Here is a 25,170-nt window from a genome sequence, read left to right on the forward strand (position 1 = left end):
CCAACCCCCCTCCCCGACCGGTCCACACGAGACCCAGCCACCGGGAAGAACCGGCCTACGTAGCCGAGAGACTGACTAGAAGACTCCAGGACCTAGCAGAGGAAGAGGAAGAGGAGGAATGTCAAGCCGACCAGCAGCAACGTACTCTGGACCAGGAGGCCCAGTACAGCCCCGACCAGCAGCAACGTACTCTGGACCAGGAGGCCCAGTACAGCCCCGACGTCAGCCCCGAGTCACTGCACTACAAACCTCCGACCCAACTCACGGGTGAGTTTGACGTACAGTCGGCACCGAGGAACAGCACCTGGGTACCCGGCCCCTGGTACCCACCAAGTACCAACCCACGACAACACGTACGGGGAGACGCGCCCAGGAGGCCCCTTCCCCTACGCTCACCAATGTGCCAGCCATCCATGGCATCGTACCTTGGCACACCGACGTTCCCAGACTTTACACGCGAGGACAGAGCACAGTACACGGAATTACGGATGTGCTTGGAGACTATGATGTCCGACGTCCCCGATGAGTCGTACAAATATGCCATCCTCCTCAAGCACCTCAAGGTGCCCAGAGCGCATAATATAGCGCTGGCATATTCCAACTCAAGCAACCCATACTCCGCGGCTCTAGTGGCCCTCGACCAGCGTTATGGACGCATATGGGACTACGTGATACAAGAAATACGAGATATCGACCGCCTCCCCCCAGCCAAAGACAATAGAGCATTGGATGACCTCTCTATCAAGGTACAATCCCTGGTAGGGATGCTGGGGTCCCAAAAGGAAAAAGGGATACATGAACTATATGCTAACTCTAATGTGGAACGAATACTAGAGAAGCTCCCTCCAGCCCGCCAAGAGCGCTTTCGGCGGCAGAGAGACCACCGTGATCCCGACGGTCCCGAGCCATCCCTCCTAGACCTGGCCGACTTCCTCGCGAGAGAAGTCAGCAGCCTACGACTGGATACGTTCGTGTGGAGTGGACCAAGCCCAAGAGATGGACCTCGGAGATCTAATGATAACCACCGGTCAGTGACTGTTATGCACCAGGCCGAGTCAGTGCCGCAGCACGAGAACCACAGCAACCCCCCGACCAAAGGGGAGTGGAAGATTGAATGCCAGTACTGTGAACAGGAACATCGGCTGTATCAATGTGACACTTTCAAGAAGCTGACCACGGACGAGGTGAGTCAGTGGATCAAAGCCAACCGCCGCTGCTTCCACTGCGCGCGCAGCCATATGGCAGCTGAGTGCCGTTTAAAGAAGAAATGCAGCAAGTGCGACGGCGCCCACTTGGAGGTCCTGCATGACATCAACAAGCGTCCGCCAGGACAACAAAGTGGGCCCGTCACGGTGATGTATCAGGCCGAGGCGGTGGCACCAGTACCGAAGATCCACCAGACCGCACCCTGGTGTACCGACTGCTACAGCAGACACTGGGAGTCACGGTGCTACTCGGACGACCGCGAGTCGGCACCACTCCAGAAGATCCAAGGCAACCCACCAACAGGAGTGCTCCACATAGACCAGCATAGCGGGACCCCCCGAGTGCTCATCAAAGTGGTCAGAGTGCTCCTGAGCTACGAGGACAAGGTCCTGGACACTTACGCCGTCCTAGACGATGGGTCTGAAAAGACTCTCCTCCTCGCTTCCGCCGCAGCCCAGCTGGGCCTGCGGGGTGCCAAAGGAACAATGACAATCCGTACCATTAGAAGAGACCAGAAGACCATAAAGGGTGAAAATGTCTCCTTCAAGATAGCAGCGGTGGACCAGCCCGAGAAGCAGTATAGCATCACCAACGTCTTCACCAGCCACGACATAGGCCTGTCACAGTACACCTACCCCATCCCACAGCTGATGGCGAAGTACGTGCACCTACGTCAACTACCTATACCGCTCATCGACGGCGCCACACCGACCCTGCTAATAGGCTCCGACCACGCGGACCTCATTCTCCCAATTGAGGCGGCCCACATCGGACCCAAAGGATGCCCAGTCGCGGTTCAGACCCGACTCCAGGGCCCCCTCTACGGACTTGACAGTCAACCCACGTCTACACGCTGCCTGCACACAAAGGTGAGCGACACAGGCCACTCTCTCGTACAGCCCGTTGAGAGGCTATTGACATTAGACGAGAGGCCTGTGAGAGAACAGTGGACCAAAGAAGAGGGAGTTCCGAACTCCACCCCCCTCAGCTGCGCTTCAAGCGACGTAGCTGACCTCGAACCCAGCACCCCAACCGACTTCTTGATGGAGCGGCCGGAACCGGCCCCTCCTCAGATGGGGTACAGACCGAACAATAGGAACAGACGGAGGATGTGGAGACACAGCCAAGCACAGATCAACCAGTCTCAGGCCCGCTTCCTCCTAAGCTCCCTACCAGCCCGTCAGAAGCGGGTCAAGGACAGGGACAACTTAAAAGTGGACACAATCGTTATGATCATAGACCAGTCACTACCCCGAGCTGCGTGGCCGGCCGGCCGCGTAAGCAAAGTGATCACTGGTGCCGACGGAAAGGTCAGAGCGGCAGAAGTTATTGTCCAGGGACGGACCTATACCCGACCCGTGGCGAGGCTGATAGAGTTGCCAAGGCTCCCTGACTCCCTTGATGACGATCATGACCCATTGACTTTGTAGATTGCCCTACTCCCCACAACAGACATTGAGTAGTTGACAAGACGATTAATCTGTCTTTGCTTTATCTAATTAGGTGCGGACTAATTAGGAGGCGGCTGTTACAAAGGGTCAGATTAAACCGAATATATATATTTACTGCTTGAGATCCCTTGTATAATATTTGTATATCGTTTGATATCCCTTGTATATTCTTTGTATATATACACGGAATATCCCTTTACCTGGGTACAAACCAGACCATAATATTCGCTCTCCTATTGGACAGCGACCCCTAGGCGCCAACGACCATACCACCAATGGCAAGTTCAAAGGCAACGCCAAGGCATGTCTCAACATGTCCAGGTTTGCGCAGTAATACGAGACAGAACTGAGGTTGGCACTAGATAATTCACCTTACGTATAAATACGGCGCAGGTGGAAACAGCAGCAGTTCGTTCATTACTAGTAAAGCCTTCACCACGAGTCAACGACCAAGTGAAGTGAGCAACTTTGCATCTAAATAGAGCACTTATAACATGTGCGAATAAGATAGTAAAAGTGTCAGAGTTTAGTGAAATAACGTCAAGTTCGACCTAGTTAAATGTGAAGGATAGTGCACAGGAGAATGCAGAACCATTTTCTGGTTGGATTATATTGCTTTGGTACCGTGACTGCTGGAGCAGAGAACCGTCTACCCCACTATCGTGTGGAATCTACCCCCGTGAGGAGCATCCCTCGAGCCCGCCTCTAGGACCAGAGGCTGGCTAGCTTTCATCCATGCTGTCGAGCATACTGGATTATAGCTGTTGCTTTGTCTGCCGATCAAGGAAGTACATGTACCGACTCCCGTAGCTGGAGCTTCTTTATTCTTCGTTGACCCAGACTTTGCACCCGAACATTCCTCTACCCTGCCGGCTTACAACCGGAGGGAACCCCCCAGTGTCTCCAGCTGACTACTAGTGTGCCTTACGTAATTGCTATGCTACAGGTGGCGTCAGTTATACCCATCTTACTATTCTCATGGACTTACGCTCTTGACTTACTTTAAGTGTTCTTCGCCTTACAAGCGCAAGTATAATTCTCAATCTGTAACCTACTGTTGCTGCTCTAATAATAATAAATACCTCTAACTAGAGCTGCCGCGATTACCGCATTACCGCGGTATCGCTGTTACATCACGGCCACAGCAGAGTAGGGTGAATACCGCGTCACCGCTGTTTTTTTTATAATAATAATAATAAATTACCCTCCTCTCGTTGGGCTTGCGGCTCTGCAGATATACCCTACTCCTCTATCGAGGTTCCAAGCGACCCTATTGGGTACCAGAAAAGTCACATGAAACATTTCAGACCACTGATTGGTCAGAAGAGAGACGCGTCACACGTTGTAGCGTCATGCAGTGTGTTACCACCAATCGGCAAGCGCGTATTAGGTTTTTACTTCCTGAATGTCAGCTCATCACAACACGGCTAATAAAGTTAGCTTTAACTCTCCGCCGGAGTGGACTACCATCGCTCCTCAGGAGTACTAAACGAGACATAATGATTTTACTGTCTGCAACGAATGTTATAATAAAAGCCCTTCGTTCTATACACTTGTCTGATTGAAAACTTTATTAACAGACCGCAGAATGGGACAACTCAGCACGCTCTGAGCAAAGAAAGGAACTGAGATATGAATAGAGTATTGCTTGCCTTGCTATGGTTCGGCAAATACGCTGATGTTATTAAACGTATAACTATATAATGTTAATGCCACAAAACGAATGCCTTTATTATAAAGTAGTAACTTTATAGTAATAATAATAAGAGGGTCGGGGGGGTTAGGGGTAACCACCCCTGCCCGCGACACCGAGTGAACTGCGCACGACCAGAGGGGAAACTTCGAATCCGTGTTTCACTTTCAATAACTAATGCGTGCTTGCCGAATCCCAAACAATATTCATGCTGCAAAGTCATCCTCTAAAGATAGACATTTAGACTAGAGGCAGGCTATATGCTATAAAGAGTAGACTACTACTAAAAAAAAAATGCATTCAAACTTTTTTTTTAAAAATTTTTTGTGCGTGCGGTAATAACCGCGGCGGTAGGAAATATTTTGCAAATTTGTGCGGTAAGGAAAACATCAATACCGCGGCAGCTCTACCTCTAACTAGAACTTTCTTTGTCATTGCCGTATTCTTGTGTGGGTGTTCACCAGATATATCATGTACTGTATGGCCAGTAATTAAAGTACATAACTAAGTAGTGGTTTAATAATACCATACTCTCAATACAGTCAGGGAATTGTACCCCTCAGTTACAAGCGTATTTACCCAAACATAGCAACGTCCGATGACGACATAGATAGCAAACATTACTGTTCATATCTCAGCCCGTGCTGAGTTGTGCGTGCCCATTCTGCGGTCTGTTAATAAAGTTTTCAATCAGACAGATGTATGGAAAGGCTTTTATTATAACATCCGTTGCAGTAAAATCATTATGCCTCGTTTAAGTCATGCTGCGGTGCGCTGGTAATCACTCGTCGGCCGCGGGGAGCTGTTGTTGTTGTCGTTGAGCTGAGCTCTCGTCAAAATCAATGGCGGACAGAGCGGAAAGTAAAAAACGCATAGCGCTTGCCGATTGGTGCTAAGAACAGCAGGGCGGGTGCAAGCGGTGTGACGTAATTGGCAGACTCGACTGTCAATCAAAATTATTCTGTTGCCGGCTGAACGATTGAATGAATGAAAACGTTATTAACGATTGCAGAATGGGTACAATACAGTACAGCTCAATACAACAACAGTGGACTGACTGGAGGATGAAGACCAGAAAAAGACTTTCGGCTTTTTTACATAAGGGTCCTCCATTTTCAATTCATCAAAACATTTAGAGACATACAAATATACAGTAGTTTCATAAAAATGCTAAAATGCTATTGATTGATTGATTTAAAACTTTATTAACATATTGCAGAATGGGTACAGTACAGCTCAATACATACAATTGTTAAGGGGATGCAGACCAGAGAAAGACTTTCGTCTTGTTTACATCAGGGTCCCCCATTTTCAATTAATCATATTTCATATCTAAATCATATAATATCTCATTGCTAAATATATGCAATATATAATCTAATCCAATAATCTAAATCTAATATATAATATAAAAATGCTAAATGCATGGGTATTTTATTTTGTCTTTAATGTTAGCTTGCAAACTCAAATACATTCTTGGTAAGCCTCATAATGAATTGTTTGGGGAAAAAAAGAAAAACATCGTGATGTGTATCGTGTATCGCCGAAAGGTCAGAAAATATCGTGATATCATATTTAGGCCATATCGCCCAGCCCTACTACATAGCTTAACTACATTTCTCAATAGCGTTGCTCCTTTTAACCAAGTAGCGTTCTTTGTAGTGTAGCTATTTTTAGACCCAAGTAGTTACTCGCTACTGCCCGGAGAAACTGGACTGCTAAATAAAGATTAAAGATCTGGCGTTGATGTTATTCAATGCTATCAACATTAGCTAAATAGCTAACAAACGAAATACAATGTATAGCATAGCTACAACACACAATAACGTTAATACAATTACATGCATCATTGTTTACAATGAACGGGTGGGGCTAGTCAAAGGACTGGACACGGGGACAAGTTAAACATGAATACATTTATTATAACAGGTAGTTTTGAGTTGCGCTCTCGTGCCTACGCACCACAGGGCTATTCTATTATATACGGCTTTGGCGCTTCCTCCTCATCGTTGATTGCCTGTAGTAGCTGCATCTAATGTTAGTAGCTAACGTTAAAACTAACCTAAAGTTAGTTGTTCACCAACAATCTCAACATTTGTTTTATCATTAGCTCAAAAACACAGAACCGGACGAGACAAGTTGTCCGCTCATAGGTGCTGCTAGGATAGTAACAACATTACTTCCGCTCCGGTCGGTGGGTTTCAAAATAAAAGAGCAAAGTCTAAAACACCGGAAAAGACGTTTATTTTGTACATCGTTTTCCTTCACGAGTACTCGAGTACATCATGTGATCAATCGATCTGGATTATTTTTGCCCATCCCTAGTTTATCCTGTGCTGAAGTCTCCATTCCAATAGAGATAGTATATATTTTGGTGTTTATTTGATTATTGTTATTGTTTCACTGCCTTTTTATTTATTGTTTCCACAGTTTTTTCCTCATACTTTATTAACATTTTGTACATGGTACCGCAAGGTACATTAATAATACATGTACATGTTAAAAGGATGACACAAAAAGCCAGACAGAGGGCTTGTTTCCAGTTTGTTTGTTTTATAATAAACAATCAAACTGAGCATTTTTTTATTTAGGATATTTAAAATGTCTTCCAATGTTAAATAAAGGTTTATTGCACTTTGAAACGGTTTCCTTGCATTATTATGCTATTATTATATTAGTAAAAAAAATAAAAAGGTTAATTGAAAACTTTTGGGAAATACATTTCTCAAAAAGAAAAAAAAATCTCAAAACCGCAATAATATCGCTTATCGCAATAATTTTCTGGGACAATTAATCGCCCAGCAAAATGTGTTATCGTGACAGGCCTAAAGGCCTATATCTGCATGCTACAGAAACTGCAAAGCAACTGCAACACAACATCAGCGCGACTTCAACGCAACATGTTGCAGAGGGTCTTGTAGACTGTGTTGCGAGGATGTTGCGTACCTCTCCCCAAAATCTAATCTGAACATCCGTTGCGTTGATATTGCGTAGCAGTGATTGGTTGGTAGTGAATGGGGGCGGGGCTGCCTGTCACTTCTAGTGTTCCTGGCGCGAGACAAAAAAAAACCTTACTGACAGGTGTAGCTCGATAGCTTACAGAGTGGATTGTCATTTATAAGATAGTTTAAAATGAATCAAACACAGGAACGGATAGTAGAGGAGGTCCGAAAGTACCAGCATTTATATAATAGCGCATCTAAAGACTATAAGGATAGTAACCATGAATTCTTGGAAGGAGATTGGGGAAACGATGAGTAGGCGTCTTCGACACACTCTCTCTCTCCTGGCAATTAAATAAGCAGCTCTTCCTCCTCGTCGTCAATAGCCTGTTGCTACAGATGTATTTGCATCTGCACATTAACGTCCATCCCATTAAAGTAAAACCAACGTTAGCCAACGTAAAATGAAAGTTACCTAAACTATAAAACAAATCTAAAATAATGAACTAACTAAGTTAACTAACAAACAAACTTACCTAAAGTAGATATAACTATATTACACTATATACAAGAACACAAGCGAAAACAAACATAAACAGGGCTACTATTATACTAACGTATGGTTGAGAAGGGAAATCCGTTATGTAATTGCTAGAGTGTGCAGCGGGGCTGGGAGCGTGCCGCACATCCGGGGTACAATGTTGCATCATAGGCTGCGCGTCGATGTTGCAGAAGCATAAAGGCAGAGTGTCTGCAACACTGTTGCATTGTCGATGTTGTGTTGCAGTTGCTTTGCAGTTTCTGTAGCATGCAGAGGCCTTAAGCCTGGGCGTATATCACACTATTTATCCCAGGGAGGCACGGCACAGAATGATATAAAATAATGAACACTGAATGTAACTGAGGGGTACAATTCCCTGACTGTATTGATAAGTATGGTATCATTAAACCACTACCGTCTTATGTACATTCCTACTGGCCATACAGTACACAGGTATCTAATGATGAACACTTCCCCACAATGACTCGGTTCCACACAAAACTGGATTTAAGTATTTATTAGCAGCAAAAGGTACATAATATACTTTACTTTACTTCAGTTTGGATGCGCTTATAAGGCAAAGGAATGTGCGTAGGCAAATCAATAACGAATGTCCATTCTCATATTACGCAGGAGATAATCATACAACCTGAATCTTAGGGAATTATATCTATGGTACACTAGTAATATAGCGGGAGATACTGGTAGGGTCCCCCCGATTGTAAGCCAGCAAGGGTAGAGGATTTGTCGGTAGTAGAGTCTGGGTCAACGATGATAAGGAGACTCCAAGTACAGGAGACGGTGCAATAAGATCTTGATCCACAGACGAATACAGCTGTTCTCCGTAGCATGTAGCTCCACATGGAAGAAAGCTAGCCGGCCTCAGACTTCTGAGAGGCAGACTCGACGTGGCTCCTCACAGGTTAAATCCCACACACTTGTGGGTGTCGGCGATTCTCCGCTCCATTAATTACAGGACCAAAAGCAAATATAATCCAGCCGAAAAGGGCTATGCAGTCGTCGGTAGGTTATCCAGTGTACATAATCCACACGGTCCTCATCTAGGGCCCCTCGGGTGAAAGCGCCATGGTAAGCAGCCCAGCCTGGATAAGCACTCTAGCTGATACGAGGAAACGTTGGTGATGCTGGTCACTGTAGAACTTTAGCCGCACGATACACTATACACAAATAGACTATTACTGACTTAATAGAATTGGTCGAACTCGACGGTACAGCGTTAAACTCTGACACTTCAGTTATTAATTCGCACGTGGTCTCAATGCTCTATTTGGGGCCAAACAGGCCATACTGCACCGCACGTCGTATCGTGAGTGAGGCTTCAACTTATTGGGTAACTCTCTAAGTGCTTCTGTATTCACCTGCGCCGTATTTATACGCTTAGATGAATAAACTAGTACCAGCTTTATTCCTGTCTCATATCCTTGCGCAGTACCGTTCATGTCCAGGCATGTCCCCGGCGGTGACTTTGAACCAGACCTTGAAGGTATGGCCTTGGCGCCTGTGGACCGCTGTCCAATAGGAGAATGAAATATTATGGTCTGTACTAGGCTAAAAGGGATATTCCGTGTATATGTACAAGGAATATACAAGGGATATCAAACGATATACAAATATTATGCAATATATATCAATCAATAAATATATATATTCGGTTTAATCTGATCCTTCGTAACAGCCGCCTCCTAATTAGTCCCACCTAATTAGCTAAGCAGAGACAGATTAACCGCACTGTCCACTACTCAATGTCTGTTGTGAGGGTAGGGCAGTTCACAAAGTCATGGGGTCATGGTCGTCATCAATAGTATCGGGGAGCCTTGGCAACTCTATTAGCCTCGCCACGGGTCGGGTGTAGATCCGCCCTTGGACGAGCACTTCGGCCGCTCTGACCTTTCCGTCGGCACCGGTGATCACTTTGCTTACGCGGCCAGCCGGCCACATAGCTCGGGGTAGTGACTGGTCGATAATCATGACGACTGTTCCTTCTGTCAAATTGTCCCTCTCTTTCACCCATTTCTGGCGGGTCTGTAGAGACGGTAGATAGTGGAGTAGGAAGCTGTTCCAAAACTTGTCAGCCAATACTTGACTGTACCTCCACATTCTTCGGCCGTTCGCTTCTTCAGGCCTGTACACTGTCTGTGGTAGCGCGGGGTCCAGCCGCGCCATCAAGAGTGTGTTGGGGGTGACTGGGTCGACATCTGCTACATCACTTGAGACGTAACCGAGGGGCTTTGAGTTCAATACTCCCTCGATCTCCGTGAGGACTGTCATTAGGACTTCTTCCGCCACGGTCTGGGCCCCAAGCACGGCGTACAGGGCTGTCTTTATTGAACGTACTTCTCGTTCCCAAGTTCCATCGAAGTGAGGTGCATTCGGGGGATTAAACTGGAAATCAATCTGGTATGGAGCGAGGTGGGTCTTAAGTTCTGGGCCCATAGCTTGGAAGCTCTCTCTCAGCTCTCTTTCTCCGCCTTTGAAGTTTGTTCCGTGATCAGACAATAATATAGACGGTTTGCCTTTCCGCGATGTGAATCTTCGGAAGGCCATAAGGAATGAGTCTGTGCTCATGGTTGGAAGGAGTTCTATGTGCATCGCTCGGGTGGTCATGCATTTGAATACAATACCCCACCGCTTCTCGGTCCCTCTTCCTTTCTTTACATACAGCGGGCCGAAACAGTCCATACCGGTGGAGAGAAAAGGCTTGTCGCCGAGTCGGAGGCGACAGGGAGGTAGGTCAGCCATCCGGGGTATACTGGGCTGTGCTCGCCATTTACGACAGTCTAGACAAGTCCGCTGGAAACGTCGTACTGCTTCTCTCCCTTGCAGTATCCAATAACGACGTCTGATCTCCGCGAAGACTCTCTCTGCCCCGGCGTGATGCACATCCTCGTCGTATTTCTTTATGATCAGCTCTGTGACCTTGTGTCGGCTGTTTAAGACTATCGGGTACTTGACATCATCCGGTAAGTCTGGAGCTCTCCGCAGACGACCACCCACTCTGATGAGATTATGGGCGTCGCTCTCGGGGGCTAGGTGGAGCAATCTGCTGTCTGACGGGACGGGCTTTGCTCCCTGTAGACAGTCTAGCTCATCGGGAAACGAGTCTCTCTGGGCTCGCTGTAGGAGAAGAAGTTCTGCTTCTTCGTAGTTAGCTGCAGTAATGTCAGTAGTTAGCTGAACCTCTGGGTGGTGCCACAGGAATGTCTTTAGCTGCGCACTCTCAAGGGTGAGGCAATCGTCTATGTTGGGGTCTGTGGAGACGAGTGTGGTCAATCCACAGAACATAGATTTCTTGTTCTCTGCCTCCTCTTTACTCGCTTCCCGTGGGGTGGGTGTAGGCCACTCTTCTTCCGGGAGCTTGAGGAACTCTGGCCCGTCACTGTATAGATTGTGACGGGTGAGGTCATCCAGGGACATTCCCCGGGTGATGACGTCAGCTGGGTTGGGTTTTGTGTCCACATACCTCCAGCTTGCTGCTTCTGTTAAATCTTGGATCTCTGTGACTCTGACTCCCACGAAGACCTTGTATCTACACGAATCAGACCGGATCCATGTGAGTACTGTCGTGGAGTCTGACCACAAGATTGTTTTTTGCACCGGGATGGTGAGTTCACGTTGGATTAACGTGGTGAGTTGCGCTCCTGCTAGGGCTGCGCAGAGCTCTAGACGCGGGATAGATTGTTGCTTGCGTGGGGCTATTCTTGATCGAGCCAGGATGAAAGCAGTATGTATTTCTCCTCCCTCCTCTCGGGCACGCAAGTAGGCCACCGAACCGTAGGCTACTTCGGAGGCGTCGCTGAAGACGTGCAGGTCCATCTGGCACGTCTCCGGCCTCACTGTGGGTGGGAAGTAGCTGCGGCGTATGTTGACACCTGGGAGTGAGCTGAGTTCTGTCTCCCACTCTCTCCATGTGGAGGCAAGGTGTTCGGGTATGGGGTCGTCCCAGCCCTGGTCCTTGTCCCATAACGCTCTTACAATCATCTTTGCCCTGGTGGTGTAAGGTAGAATACATCCCAACGGGTCATATTGTCTGGCGAGTGTTCTGTATACACTCCGTCTTGTGGTCGGTAGTGCAGTCGACCTTCCCTGCTCCTTGGTCAGGGGTGTGTGTTTATAATGGAGCGAGTCTGTTTTGAAGCGCCAGACTAGTCCTAATGTCATTTCTTGGGCTTCTCCTGGGATGGTCGCCATCCAGGTCTCGCTGCTTGCTGCCTTGTCCTCGGGGGAGAGGCTGCGCAATACTTGAGGGTCGCTGCTGGCCCACTGCCTGAGATCAAAGCCGCCTTTGATCAGGGAGGCGCGGAGCTTGAGTAGGAGGGCCTCGGCTTCTTCTGGCGTCGAGACGCTTTGCAGACAGTTGTCCACGTAGAAACTATTTCCTACACTTTGTCGGACCTCTTCATCAGCTGCTGGGTCCTCTGCGACGTGTTTTTGCAGTGCAAACGTAGCACAGCATGGGCTGCATGTGGTTCCGAAAGGGAGGACTTCCCATTGATAGATGGCTGGTTGCTCGTCCCCGATCCTCTCTCTCCATAGGAACCGCAGCAGGGGCTTGTCCTCCTCCACTAGTCGCACCTGCAGGAACATCCCTTTGATGTCGCCGCTGATGGCCACCTTGTCTTGGCGGAAACGTAGTAACACGCCTAGTAGAGAGGGGCCGAGTGTTGGGCCGGGCAGGAGCTCTTTATTCAGATTTTGTGATCCGATCTGGTAGCTGCAGTTGAACACAATACGATCCTTGCCGTTGTGGTGGACTTTGTGGTGCGGCACGTACCATGATTCGGTCGTCTGATCGGCCTCTTTAATGTCAATTTTCTTTATGTGTCCCGCTGTGATTAGCTTGTCAATCTCAGCGCGGTACACAGTCTCTTGAGCGGGGTCTCTGGCTAGGCGCCGCTCTGTGTTCAATAGATACCGCTCCGTCGCTTCTTTTGGGGCGTGGAAGGTTGGCATACCCTCTCGCCTCAGGAGTGGAGTTGCGTATCTCATCACTCCGTTGACTTTGACTCTCTTTGTCCCCCGCTCGAGGAGGGGCTATAGCGTAAATGTCTTCCTTGGAACGAATGTCTTTCTTGTCACTCTGGAGTGGAGGCAGCTAGTGGCTGCTGTTCGGTTAAGAGACCTAGCGAGGGGGCCTTGTAGTGTCCATACTAGGCGGGTCTCGACTGCTGCAGGACAGCCTCTGGGCCCTGTGTGGACCCGGTCCATCGGGACGATGAGGTCTGCATGGTCGGAGCCTATCAGCAGGGTCGGGGTGGCACCGTCTATGAGCGGTATAGGTAGTTGACGCAGGTGCACATATTTATCCATCAGCTTGGCGATGGGGTAGGTGTACTGCAACAGGCCTATGTCTTGGCTGGTGAAAGCGTTAGTGATCCTATACCGTCTCTCTGGCTGCCCGCTTGCTGCGATAGTGAAGGAGACATTCTCGCCCTTTATCGTCTTTAGATCTCTTCTTATTGTCCGAATCGTCATCTGGTCTTCGCTCCCCCGCAGCCCCAGCTGGGCCGCAGCGGACGCGAGGAGAAGGGTCTTCTCTGACCCGTCGTCAAGGACGGCGTAAGTGTCCATGACCTTGTCTTGGTAACTCAATGTTACGCGGACCACCTTTAAGAGCACCCGGGCACCCCCGCTGCTGGCGGGGTCAATGTACATAACACTTGCCTTTGTGCTGCTTGAGGGTGCAGGCTTTCTTCTGTTACTGTCGTGTAGGACGTCTAAGTGGGCTCCGTCACACCGACTACACCTCTTCTTTAGGCGGCAATCGGCTGCCATGTGACTGCGCGCACATCGGTAACAGCGTCGGTTGGACTTTATCCATTGACTCACCTCGTCGGTGGTCATCTTCTTGAACGTGTCACAGTGTGACAGCCAGTGTTCCTTTTCGCAGTACGGGCACACCATCTTCCACTTCTCTTTCATCGAGGGGGTACTGTGGTTCTTGTTGCTCGGTACTGATTCTGATTGGTGCATGACGGTCACCAATCTGCGGCCATCGTTTGCTCTCCTAGGTCCCTCTCTGGAGCTTGGTGTGCTCCGCATGAACGTATCCAACCGTAGGCTGTTGACTTCTCTCGCCAGGAAGTCGGCTAGGTCTAGGAGGGATGGCTCGGGACCGTTAGGATCACGGTGGTCTCTTTGCCGCCTGAAGCGCTCTTGTCGGGCGGGCGGAAGCTTCTCTAAAATCCTCTCGTCATTAGAGTTTGCGTACAGTTCGTGCATACCCTTTTCCTTTTGCGCCCCCAGCATCCCTACCAGGGATTGTACCTTGATAGACAGGTCATCTAGTGAGCGATTGTCTGTGGCTGGGGGTAGACGGTCAATATTCCTTATCTCTTGTATTACGTAGTCCCATATGCGTCCATATCTTTGGTCGAGTGCTGCTAGAGCCGCGGTGTATGGGGTAGTAGAGGTGGAATATGCCAGCGCTATATTGTGCGCTCGGGGCACCTTGAGGTGCTTTAGTAGGATAGCATATTTGTACGGTTCATCAGCTACATCGGACATCATTGTCTCTAAGCACATTCGTAGCTCTGTGTACTGTGCTCTGTTCTCGTGTGTGAAGTCCGGGAACGTCGGTGTGCCAAGGTACGATGCCATGGATGGCTGGCACATCGGTGAGCGTTGGAGGAGAGGCCTCCTAGGCGAGTCTCCTCTTACGTGTCTTGGTGGGCTGGTACCTGCTGGGTACCATGGCCCGCGTACCCAGGTGCTGTTCCTCGGGGCTGGTCGTGCGTCAAGCTCACCCGTGAATTGAGTCTTACTATCTACTTTTTCCGCGTTTACCATCTGTAGAAAGCTAGGTAGTATACTGGCAACGTAATCCTCTAAGTACTGAGGTGTCTGCCGTCTACGCTGCGGGCGATCTATTTTAGGAGAACCGTTTTGTGGAGTGTTCATCATTGGCCATGTCAATATTAATACCACTATATTAATATTACGCTAATTACCCTCCGGCTCGAAGGACCAATTGTAACTGAGGGGTACAATTCCCTGACTGTATTGATAAGTATGGTATCATTAAACCACTACCGTCTTATGTACATTCCTACTGGCCATACAGTACACAGGTATCTAATGATGAACACTTCCCCACAATGACTCGGTTCCACACAAAACTGGATTTAAGTATTTATTAGCAGCAAAAGGTACATAATATACTTTACTTTACTTCAGTTTGGATGCGCTTATAAGGCAAAGGAATGTGCGTAGGCAAATCAATAACGAATGTCCATTCTCATATTACGCAGGAGATAATCATACAACCTGAATCTTAGGGAATTATATCTATGGTACACTAGTAATATAGCGGGAGATACTGGTAGGGTCCCCCCGGTTGTAAGCCAGCAAGGGTAGAGGATTTGTCGGTAGTAGAGTCTGGGTCAACGATGATAAGGAGACTCCAAGTACAGGAGACGGTGCAATAAGATCTTGATCCACAGACGAATACAGCTGTTCTCCGTAGCATGTAGCTCCACATGGAAGAAAGCTAGCCGGCCTCAGACTTCTGAGAGGCAGACTCGACGTGGCTCCTCACAGGTTAAATCCCACACACTTGTGGGTGTCGGCGATTCTCGGCTCCATTAATTACAGGACCAAAAGCAAATATAATCCAGCCGAAAAGGGCTATGCAGTCGTCGGTAGGTTATCCAGTGTACATAATCCACACGGTCCTCATCTAGGGCCCCTCGGGTGAAAGCGCCATGGTAAGCAGCCCAGCCTGGATAAGCACTCTAGCTGATACGAGGAAACGTTGGTGATGCTGGTCACTGTAGAACTTTAGCCGCACGATACACTATACACAAATAGACTATTACTGACTTAATAGAATAGGTCGAACTCGACGGTACAGCGTTAAACTCTGACACTTCAGTTATTAATTCGCACGCGGTCTCAATGCTCTATTTGGGGCCAAACAGGCCATACTGCACCGCACGTCGTATCGTGGGTGAGGCTTCAACTTATTGGGTAACTCTCTAAGTGCTTCTGTATTCACCTGCGCCGTATTTATACGCTTAGATGAATAAACTAGTACCAGCTTTATTCCTGTCTCATATCCTTGCGCAGTACCGTTCATGTCCAGGCATATCCCCGGCGGTGACTTTGAACCAGACCTTGAAGGTATGGCCTTGGCGCCTGTGGACCGCTGTCCAATAGGAGAATGAAATATTATGGTCTGTACTAGGCTAAAAGGGATATTCCGTGTATATGTACAAGGAATATACAAGGGATATCAAACGATATACAAATATTATGCAATATATATCGATCAATAAATATATATATTCGGTTTAATCTGATCCTTCTTAACACTGAATATAAATTATAATATATATATATATAGAAGATAAAAAAAAAGAAAAAAAAGGTGTGTTTCCTGCGAGGTCGCCCCGTCACTCTTCACCGTCTTGGACCAGGCAGCTAATCCAGCTGTGCCGAATTGAAGAAATCGCAGGGCAATGAGACGGTGGCGCTTCACCGTGGAAATGAAGAGGTTCCTCATCACTCAGGGGATCAGGAGACAGCGGCGAGGTCAGCCTCCTTTTCTTTGGCCCCAATCCTTTGGTCTCCACCGAGGCCCAGGAGGATGGCTTGCTACTTGCGGCTACCGTTAGCCTCGGAGGGAAATCAGCCAGCGAAGCAACGCAGCTAGACTGGAGGGCCCGATCTGGGGAAGCTGCTCCCTGGATAACACCATGCTTGCCAGAAGAGGGTAATCCTGGGGCGTCGAAGCATTCTGACAGTGGAGTATAACGGTTTGAGAGCAGCGGGGAGTCCATGGGGTGGAAGAGAGGTAGGGATACCTTTCTTTTCCCCCCTCACAACAGTCGCCCAGGAGGAGCGAGCAGGCGAGGGGACAGCTTACTGGAGGGAGAGAGAGAATTCTACTAAAACTGAATCAAACCATAAACAAGGTGGTCTGTTGGGATGTTAGATCCTAATGTGAAAAACTGTGATTTTATACCCTTGCTATTATTTGACTTATTGCATGTCATAAATGTCAGGATGAAACAGTACTGTATATCTGTATGTCATAAATGTCACTATGAATTGAAAATGGGGGACCCTGATGTAAACAAGACGAAAGTCTTTCTCTGGTCTACATCCCCTTAACACATTAACTGCCACGGAGTTTGATCATCTTATACCATTCTCTGCCAGCACTGTAAGTCTATGGAGATGTTCACCTTCTTTGCAGGGCTATAACTTTTTTAATTGTATTGCTAAATTGACATTACTATGGCCCATTCAACATCGATTATCTATCGTTCAGGATGTAGGAACGTTTAACTTTTTCATTTACACATTCATACAAAAATACCGTCTAGAATATAAATATGTTTTTATCGTTTTCTGCAGTAATTCCTAGAACGTGAGATATAGGCATAAATGCATATATAGATTATCAAATGCCGTTTGTTACTGATCCACGCTATATAAAAAATATCAACTGTACATGGTCCTAAATGTTATGACTGATCATGCGCGGGTGGGGGGGGTCGTTTATAATTCCGTGATTGTCGTTAAATGCTATATGTAGTATGGGTGATATATAGATCAGAGCAGTTTGTATGGATAATAATAAACACTCACGCTGAAAATGACGGCAGCCTCCTCTTACCGTTGGGCGATGAGAGTGGAGCAAAAAGATCCCAGTTATTTGATGGGGATCGAGTAGATCCATTTCCGTTTGTATAATACTAATACACGCCCAAATCATGTCGATTATTGAGTTATGGCAGCGTAGGGCTGGGCGATAAAACGATAACGTTAACGATAACTATCGCGATAAATTATTTCCTCGAAATAAACATGAAACGTGGTCGCAAAGTTTCGATATATCGATTTTCCAAGCTTGGATATGAGCACACGCACTAACAACCAATCAGTGAAGGAGATGGCCGACAGCGGAAGGAGACCCGGAATCTAGGACTCCAGTAGTCAACAGGCTGGCTAGGATAATTAGCTTGCACGGCGCTATTTTACAGTTTACCTGCCGAGTTGGTGTGTGTTTTGAATTCTGAGGGTAACTGTTATAGTAGTGTGGGGTATACGGTGGACGTTGTTGCAATGTATTGGGGCGGAACAGAGTATTTTATGGTCATATTTAGTACATTGTCATGGAATACACCGCTTGGGGAAACGAGGCTGGCTAGGATATTTAGCTTGCACGGCGCTATTTTACAGTTTACCTGCCGAGTTGGTGTGTGTTTTGAGGGTAACTGTTATTGTAACTGAGGGGTACAATTCCCTGACTGTATTGATAAGTATGGTATCATTAAACCACTACCGCTTTATGTACTTTAATTACTGGCCATACAGTACACGATATATGAATATGATGAACACTTCCCACAATGAAATCGGTTCCAGTCAAAGGTATTAATCAAGTATTTAATGGAGCAAAAGGTACATAGGATACTTTACATTATTCTTTGAATGCACTTGTAAGGCAAAGGAATATGCGTAGGCAAATCAATAACGAATGTCCATTCTCTGGTTACGCAGGAGGTAATTATACAACCTGAATCTTAGGGAATTATATCTATGGTGCACTAGTAATATAGCGGGAGATACTGGAAGGGGTTCCCACTGGTTGTAAGCCAGCAGGGGGGGTAGAAGATCTGTCGGTAGTAGGACGTCTGGTCAACGATGACTAGGGAGACTTCAGGTACAGAAGCCGGTGCAGTAGCCTCTTGATCCACAGACGAATACAGCTTGGTTCTCTTGTAGACTGTAGCTCCACAGGGAAGAAAGCTAGTCGGCCTCAGGCTCTCTGGGCGCCGACTCGACTTGACTCCTCTCGGGGTAAATCCAACACGTGCAGGCGTCGGCGATTATCCGCTCCATAAATCACAGGACCAAAGCAAATATATTCCAGCCGCAAAGGGCTATGTAGTCGTCGGGTAGATTAATCCAGTGTACATGTCCATACGGTTCTCGCCTAGGTCTCCTCGGGTGAAAGCGCCATGTGGTCGGCCCAGCCTGGATAAGAACTCTAGCTAATCCGAGAAAGCGTTGGAGATGCTGGTCACTATAGAATTCTAACCGCACGATACACTATACACAAATAGACTATTAAAGACTCAATAGAAATATGTCGCATTCGACGGTATAGCGCCAAACTCTGACAATTCAGTTATTAATTCGCACGCGGTCTCGATGCTCTATTCTGAGGCCAAACAGGCCATACTTCACCGCACGTTGTATCGTGGGTGAGGCTTCAACTTATCGGTAACATACTAAATGGACGAAGGGTACGGAGGTAAGGGGCTAAGGGGCTTCTATATTCACCTGCGCCGTATTTATACGCACGGTGAACAAACTAGTTCCACTCTCATGTCTGTCGCGTATCCCTGGGCAAGGCCGGGCATGTCCAGACACATCTTGACGGTGACTTTGAACCTGGCTCCGGAGGCCGGTCCCTGGCGCCGGTGGACCGCTGTCCAATAGGAGAATGAACTATTATGGTCTGGGCTAAAGGGATATTCCGTGTATATGTACAAGGGATATACAGGGGGTATCAAACGATATACAAATACTATGCAATATATATCAACAAATAAATATATATATTCGGTTTAATCTGATCCTTTGTAACATATAGTAGTGTGGGGTATACGGTGGACGTCGTTGCAATGTATTGGGGCGGAACAGAGTATTTTATGGTCATATTTAGTACATTGTCATGGAATACACCGCTTGGGGAAACGAGGCTGGCTAGGATATTTAGCTTGCACGGCGCTATTTTACAGTTTACCTGCCGAGTTGGTGTGTGTTTTGAATTCTGAGGGTAACTGTTATAGTAGTGTGGGGTATACGGTGGACGTCGTTGCAATGTATTGGGGCGGAACAGAGTATTTTATGGTCATATTTAGTACATTGTCATGAGATACTCCGCTTGCTATGGCTAACTGCTAAGGTGCGCGGACTGATGACGACATCAACTCGACTCTCGAGACATTCGCAGCAGCAAAACAAGTCTATTAATAGCCTGTGCATCGGCGCCGGGCATAAAAAGTTAATTAAACTTGACAGACATTATATCGACGATAATTATCGATATAGAGTTATATGAAAATAATTTTATAATTTTATCGCGATAACGTTTTTGGCCATATCACCTAGCCCTATGGCAGCGATCCATATCCACGGTAATAATAATAATAATAATGGATTAAATTTGTACCGCGCTCTACATTCGTGAGAATCTCAGAGTGCTTACAGGAGATAAAAACAAAAGTTAAATGAATAAAACAATTTAAAATGAATAAAAACAATTAAAAAGACTAACAACCAGTGAAATGGAAGAACCTAAGAGTAAAATAAAATAAAAATAATATTAAAATGAATAGAAGTAAAAAGTAAAAGAAAATTCAGGCAAAAGCCTTGTTAAAAAGAAATGTTTTTAGGCCCCTTTTAAAAACCTCGACGGATTGTGGTGCTCTCAGGTGGATGGGGAGAGCATTCCAAAGTCTGGGTGCGGCGGAGCAGAAGGCGCGATCACCCATGGAGTGCAGCTTAGTCCTGGGAGCTTTGAGGAGGTAGGCTGTGCCGGAGCGGAGGGAACGTGAGGAGGACTGGGGGGTGAGGAGTTCCTTTAGATAGGCAGGGGCACCACCGTGTACGCACTGGTGAGTGAGGAGGGACACCTTGAACTCAATTCTGTGTTCCACAGGGAGCCAGTGAAGGGATCTGAGGGTGGGGGTGATGTGATCATATTTGCGCACCCTCATCAGGATCCTAGCAGCGACATTCTGGATGGTTTGCAGTTTTTTAATGCTTTTGCTAGGAATCCCGATGAGGAGTGCATTGCAATAGTCCAGCCTGGAGGACACAAAAGCGTGGACGAGTTTCTCCGAGTCTGCCAGGTCTGCCACGGTGTGTGGCTAGAGTCCCGCAACGATATGCGAGTGGCCGGACGGATTTAGGAGACGCACCGATATCCAACCGGCATTTCCGGTTTGGCAACTCGCCGATCATCCACCAGGTGGCAGTATTGAAGCGTTGCAGAGTTGTGCCGAGTCCCACAGCATCAGACAAGGCTCTGTGAGGGAAATATGATTAACATGGCGAAAATATGAAATATGATCTCAATAACGTTGTACGCCGTGATCTGGCAGAATTCGCATGAACTTGAAACATGTCGTACAACGTGAATGGCGCACAAAGTGTTAACAATTGTTTGTATTGAGCCGTACTGTATTGTACCCATTCTGCAATCTGGTAATAAAGTTTTCAATCAATCAATCAATTGGTATCCTTACAGTCTTCCCTCTTGTCTGACACCCACTCTTAATCTGCACTTTACTTTACACTATATATATTCAAATTATTAATCCTTCACTGCACTGTCTTTGTCCTGTGTCTGTTGTTGCTGTTGTGTGAAAAAAAGATTGATGGAAAAATGCATATACTGTAATTGCCGTAACAATTACCAATGTTTGTAATCTAGGTGTCATTAATAATAATGGCTTATTAAAGGAATCTGAATCTCAATCAATCAATCAGTAACGTCCAAAGCAAATTCCGTGTATGTGAAAAGTATACGACAGAGAGAGAGAGTGCACGAGAGGGCCCCCCCCTCATCCGCATGCACAGTAGTGTCCCCCCTCATCCGCATGCGCAGTAGTGTCCCCCCTCATCCGCATGCACAGTAGTGTCCCCCCCTCATCCGCATGCGCAGTAGTGCCCCCACTCATCCGCATGCGCAGTAGTGTCCCCCCCTTATCCGCATGCGCATGCGCAGTAGTGCTTAGCGAGCTAAAAGTAACCTCGCCCTCGATCCGCTCCACAACACATCTTCCTGAATGACTGACACACGCTTTGTGTGTTTCTAGTGTAAAGTCTCTCTGTGACTGAACTCTACTGGACCAAGGCTTTCTACACATCTGGATCAAAACGTTCTTCTTGTGGAACCAGACAGCAGACTGGACACCACAACATCTGTAAGTACAAACATGTAAACATTGTTTCCTCTTATTGCTCCTCCTTGCAGAAGCGGCTTGAAAGGAGCCTGGAAGGCGGTTAGGTGGCGTAGCGGAGATTGCGTTCGTCACCAACCCCGGAGACGCTAGGATTCGCCTGTTCGAAACCAGCTCACAGCTCCGGGGTTGTCACCAGCTTGGCTGGCCGTTCACACTAATACAATTGGCAGTATTAGAGGGTGGGAGAAGCTGGCGGGGTGGGTCCGGGTCGTTGTAAACAGCGACTCCTACAGTTCGGTCGGGGCGCCTGCTAAGCGCGGATAGGACCTGAGTGGGATAGTGTGATCCTTCCACACGCTACGCCCTCTCAGAGAATATCCGCGCTGCCAGGTGAAAAGAAGCGGTTGATTGGCTGGACGTGTGTCGGAGGAAGCACGTGATAGCCTCCACTCTCCCAGACCGACTGTGGGGGGTAAGTGCGCAGCGACCAGGAAGGGGACTGGGAATTGGCATAACGACTAACATTGGGATGGGAGAAAATCGGAGGAAAATGGAGGGGGAAAAAGAATATAAAAAAAAAAAAAAAAAAAGGAGCCTGGAAGTTGTACAATCCCAGTTGAATTGTAGAAAATGCCAAATGTTTTCCATGTTTGTACTTTACCGTCTCCATGGCAACTAACTGCGAGCATCTGCAGCGACGTGATTCTGTTCACAATGAAATGTTACATTTCTCCCGATACCGGGAGCTCCCGCTGTTAGCTCGATCGTAGCTGTAGGCCTGTAGCTTCAAGTTTTGTTTTATTTGTCACATACAGTACAAGTACATTACAGTGAAATGCTTGCTTCTGTATGAGCCTCCTGAGGTTGGGCTTCATACAGTAAACATGAACCAAATCAACACAATCTGGACGGATCTCAACGAGGCACACAGCGCGGCGCCATCTTGTTGACATTCATCCTCAATGAATTGGGTCATAAAGGAGAAAAGAGCTGCAGACGTAGTACAAGAGTTTTCTTGTTTTCCTATTGATCATTTGTAATGTGTTTTTCAGATCAACTTAGTTAGTTAACACCTTATTTCACATGTATGTGCACAGAGGTAACTACTAAGACAGATATGACCAAATTGTGACTACCCTCCCCACACACTGTTTGCTTGCTCTGCGTGTTTGAGATTAGGCGAATAGGTGTGTTTGAGATTGATTTCGGCTCGCCTCGAAAGTAGCCGAGAGTAGACTAGTGCAGCCGGGGGAGGAGTCAGAACGTTGCGTTCACGTTCGCACACACATATACACATACACACCTATCCAGCTCATTATAATGTGAGGGCCGTGTGCAAAATTAGATTCAATTAAAATGTATTGTCATCACACAGCACACTAGACTGTATTAATATACCATATTTATATACCATCTTGTTGCGCGCTCCTGCCCACTGCAGCGCGTGCACGCACGCACACACAACACACACACACACACTGCTGAATAATTCTGTTTTGCATCAATATACTGTATATTGAGGAAAACAGAATTATATATACAGTATATATTGAGGCAAAACAGAATTATTCAGCAGTGTGTGTGTGTGCAGGATACAGTATCACTGCTGCATCGTTAATGAACTATCGATTTATATGGAATTCGTTAATCTATTCTAGTCGGTTCAAAACGAAATGTCCCATTAAACTAAATAGTTCAATGAGGCGTTGTCTTAGCGTTATCTAGCCGGCTAGCAGTAGCTACAGATAGCTCCTGATATCAATGTCTTATAACATTGATTCGATGCGTTTTCGAGCTGAGGGCATGCTGAATGTGATCAATAGGGTCCAGCTGCAGTGCCGGAGAATCCTGGCCGTAGCTGGAGGCTACTCGAGTACACATAGACAGTGGAGCTGTTTGCAGATAGCGAGCATTTTGACTTGTTGCGTGGTGGCGATGTCTTGCAGATAATACAACTACAAGTATGATTAATATATATTTTTTATTAAATTTCTTTTTTTAATTATATATAAAAATATATTTTTTTTATACCAAAACGATCGATATCGGTATCGGCCGATATGGCTCAAGACGATCTGTGATCGGTATCGGTGGCAAAAAACGTGATCGGGGCATCCCTAGTTGATATATTGTTATTTTGTTATAAACTCCATTGCAGAGATGGAGATAATTTGGTGTCTGTTTGACAGTTCATGAAGTTTATCTTGGAATAATGATGGATAAGATAACTTTATTTGAAGAAGCTCTTGGTACCCAAACTCCTGTATCCAATAATAATAAATCTATCTGATAGACGTGACCCGTACGCCTATTGTTTAATAACAGCGCAGCAGTGCTGCTTTTGCTTCCGCGTTTTCCCTGATTGGTTGCGCCATGCCCCGCGGCAGGCGCGGCAACCGCAGAGCGGAGCGGCGGAGCGGCAGAGCGAGCGGAGCGGCAGAGCGCGAGCGGAATTATGTCATGTCCGCCATGATTTTCATTCGGCGCTTCAGCTCACCTGGCAGAGCAGCGGTCCTGCGGTCCGTTGTTGACGAGTTCGAATCCCATCAAAATTTTTTTTTTTTAACGTGATTTTTTTTTTAACGTGTATTCTTTCGCCGGTTAAGGTTAGGCATGGTTAAGGTTAAGGTTAAGGTTAGGCATTGTTTCGGAGTTGGTTAAGGTTAGAACGGTTAAGTTTAGGCGCTGTTAAGGAGCTGGTTAAGGTTAGAGTTTGTCTTAGAGAATGGCAATATTCTTTCTATGGTTAAGGTTAGGCATGGTTAAGGTTAAGGTTAGGCATTGTTTCGGAGTTGGTTAAGGTTAGAACGGTTAAGTTTAGGCGCTGTTAAGGAGCTGGTTAAGGTTAGAGTTTGTCTTAGAGACAGCCTATTTCCGCACTGCCGCTCTCCCGCGTTGCCGCGGTCACATGGTCAAATTGTCACATTCTTGCACTGCTGCGCTGTTAAAAAACAACACGCGACCCGTACTGTATTGTACCTATTCTGCAATCTGTTAAATACAGTTTTCATTCATTCATTCATTCACCCTGATGTAAACAAGATTAAAGTATTTTTCTGGTCTGCATCCCCTTAACAATTGTGTGTATTGAGCCATACTCTGTATTGTACCCATTCTGCAATCTGTTAACCCTTTAATCGCCAAGGACGAGTTAACACGTCAATCTCCACCATGCGTAATCTGCGTAATGACGCCGTAACACGTCATTGCGATCAATATTTAAAAAATCTGTGATGGCAATCATATTTCACCCGCGGAGTCTTGAGATCCCCTGTTGATCTCCTCTCAACTCTCCAACGGTTCAAGAGCGCCATCTGGTGGCCGATCGGCGGATCGCCCAAACAGCAAACCGGAAACGGAAACTGGTGCTCATCCATATTCGTTCCGGCCA

The 25,170-nt window shown here is 46.9% G+C and overlaps 1 protein-coding gene across 1 annotated transcript in view; it reads left to right on the plus strand.

The window, feature by feature from the left end:
- Positions 1-25,170, plus strand: part of LOC311237765 (uncharacterized protein) — a 66,319-nt gene that overhangs the window by 9,989 nt on the left and 31,160 nt on the right. The window contains exon 2 of the mRNA XM_084325745.1: positions 21,693-21,800. The gene's annotated coding sequence lies outside the window, so the exon portion shown is untranslated. The remainder of the gene's footprint in view (positions 1-21,692; positions 21,801-25,170) is intronic.

The sequence above is a fragment of the Notolepis coatsorum genome, assembly GCF_963971535.1.
Source record: "Notolepis coatsorum genome assembly, chromosome: 12".
Classification (NCBI taxonomy): Eukaryota; Metazoa; Chordata; class Actinopteri; order Aulopiformes; family Paralepididae; genus Notolepis; species Notolepis coatsorum.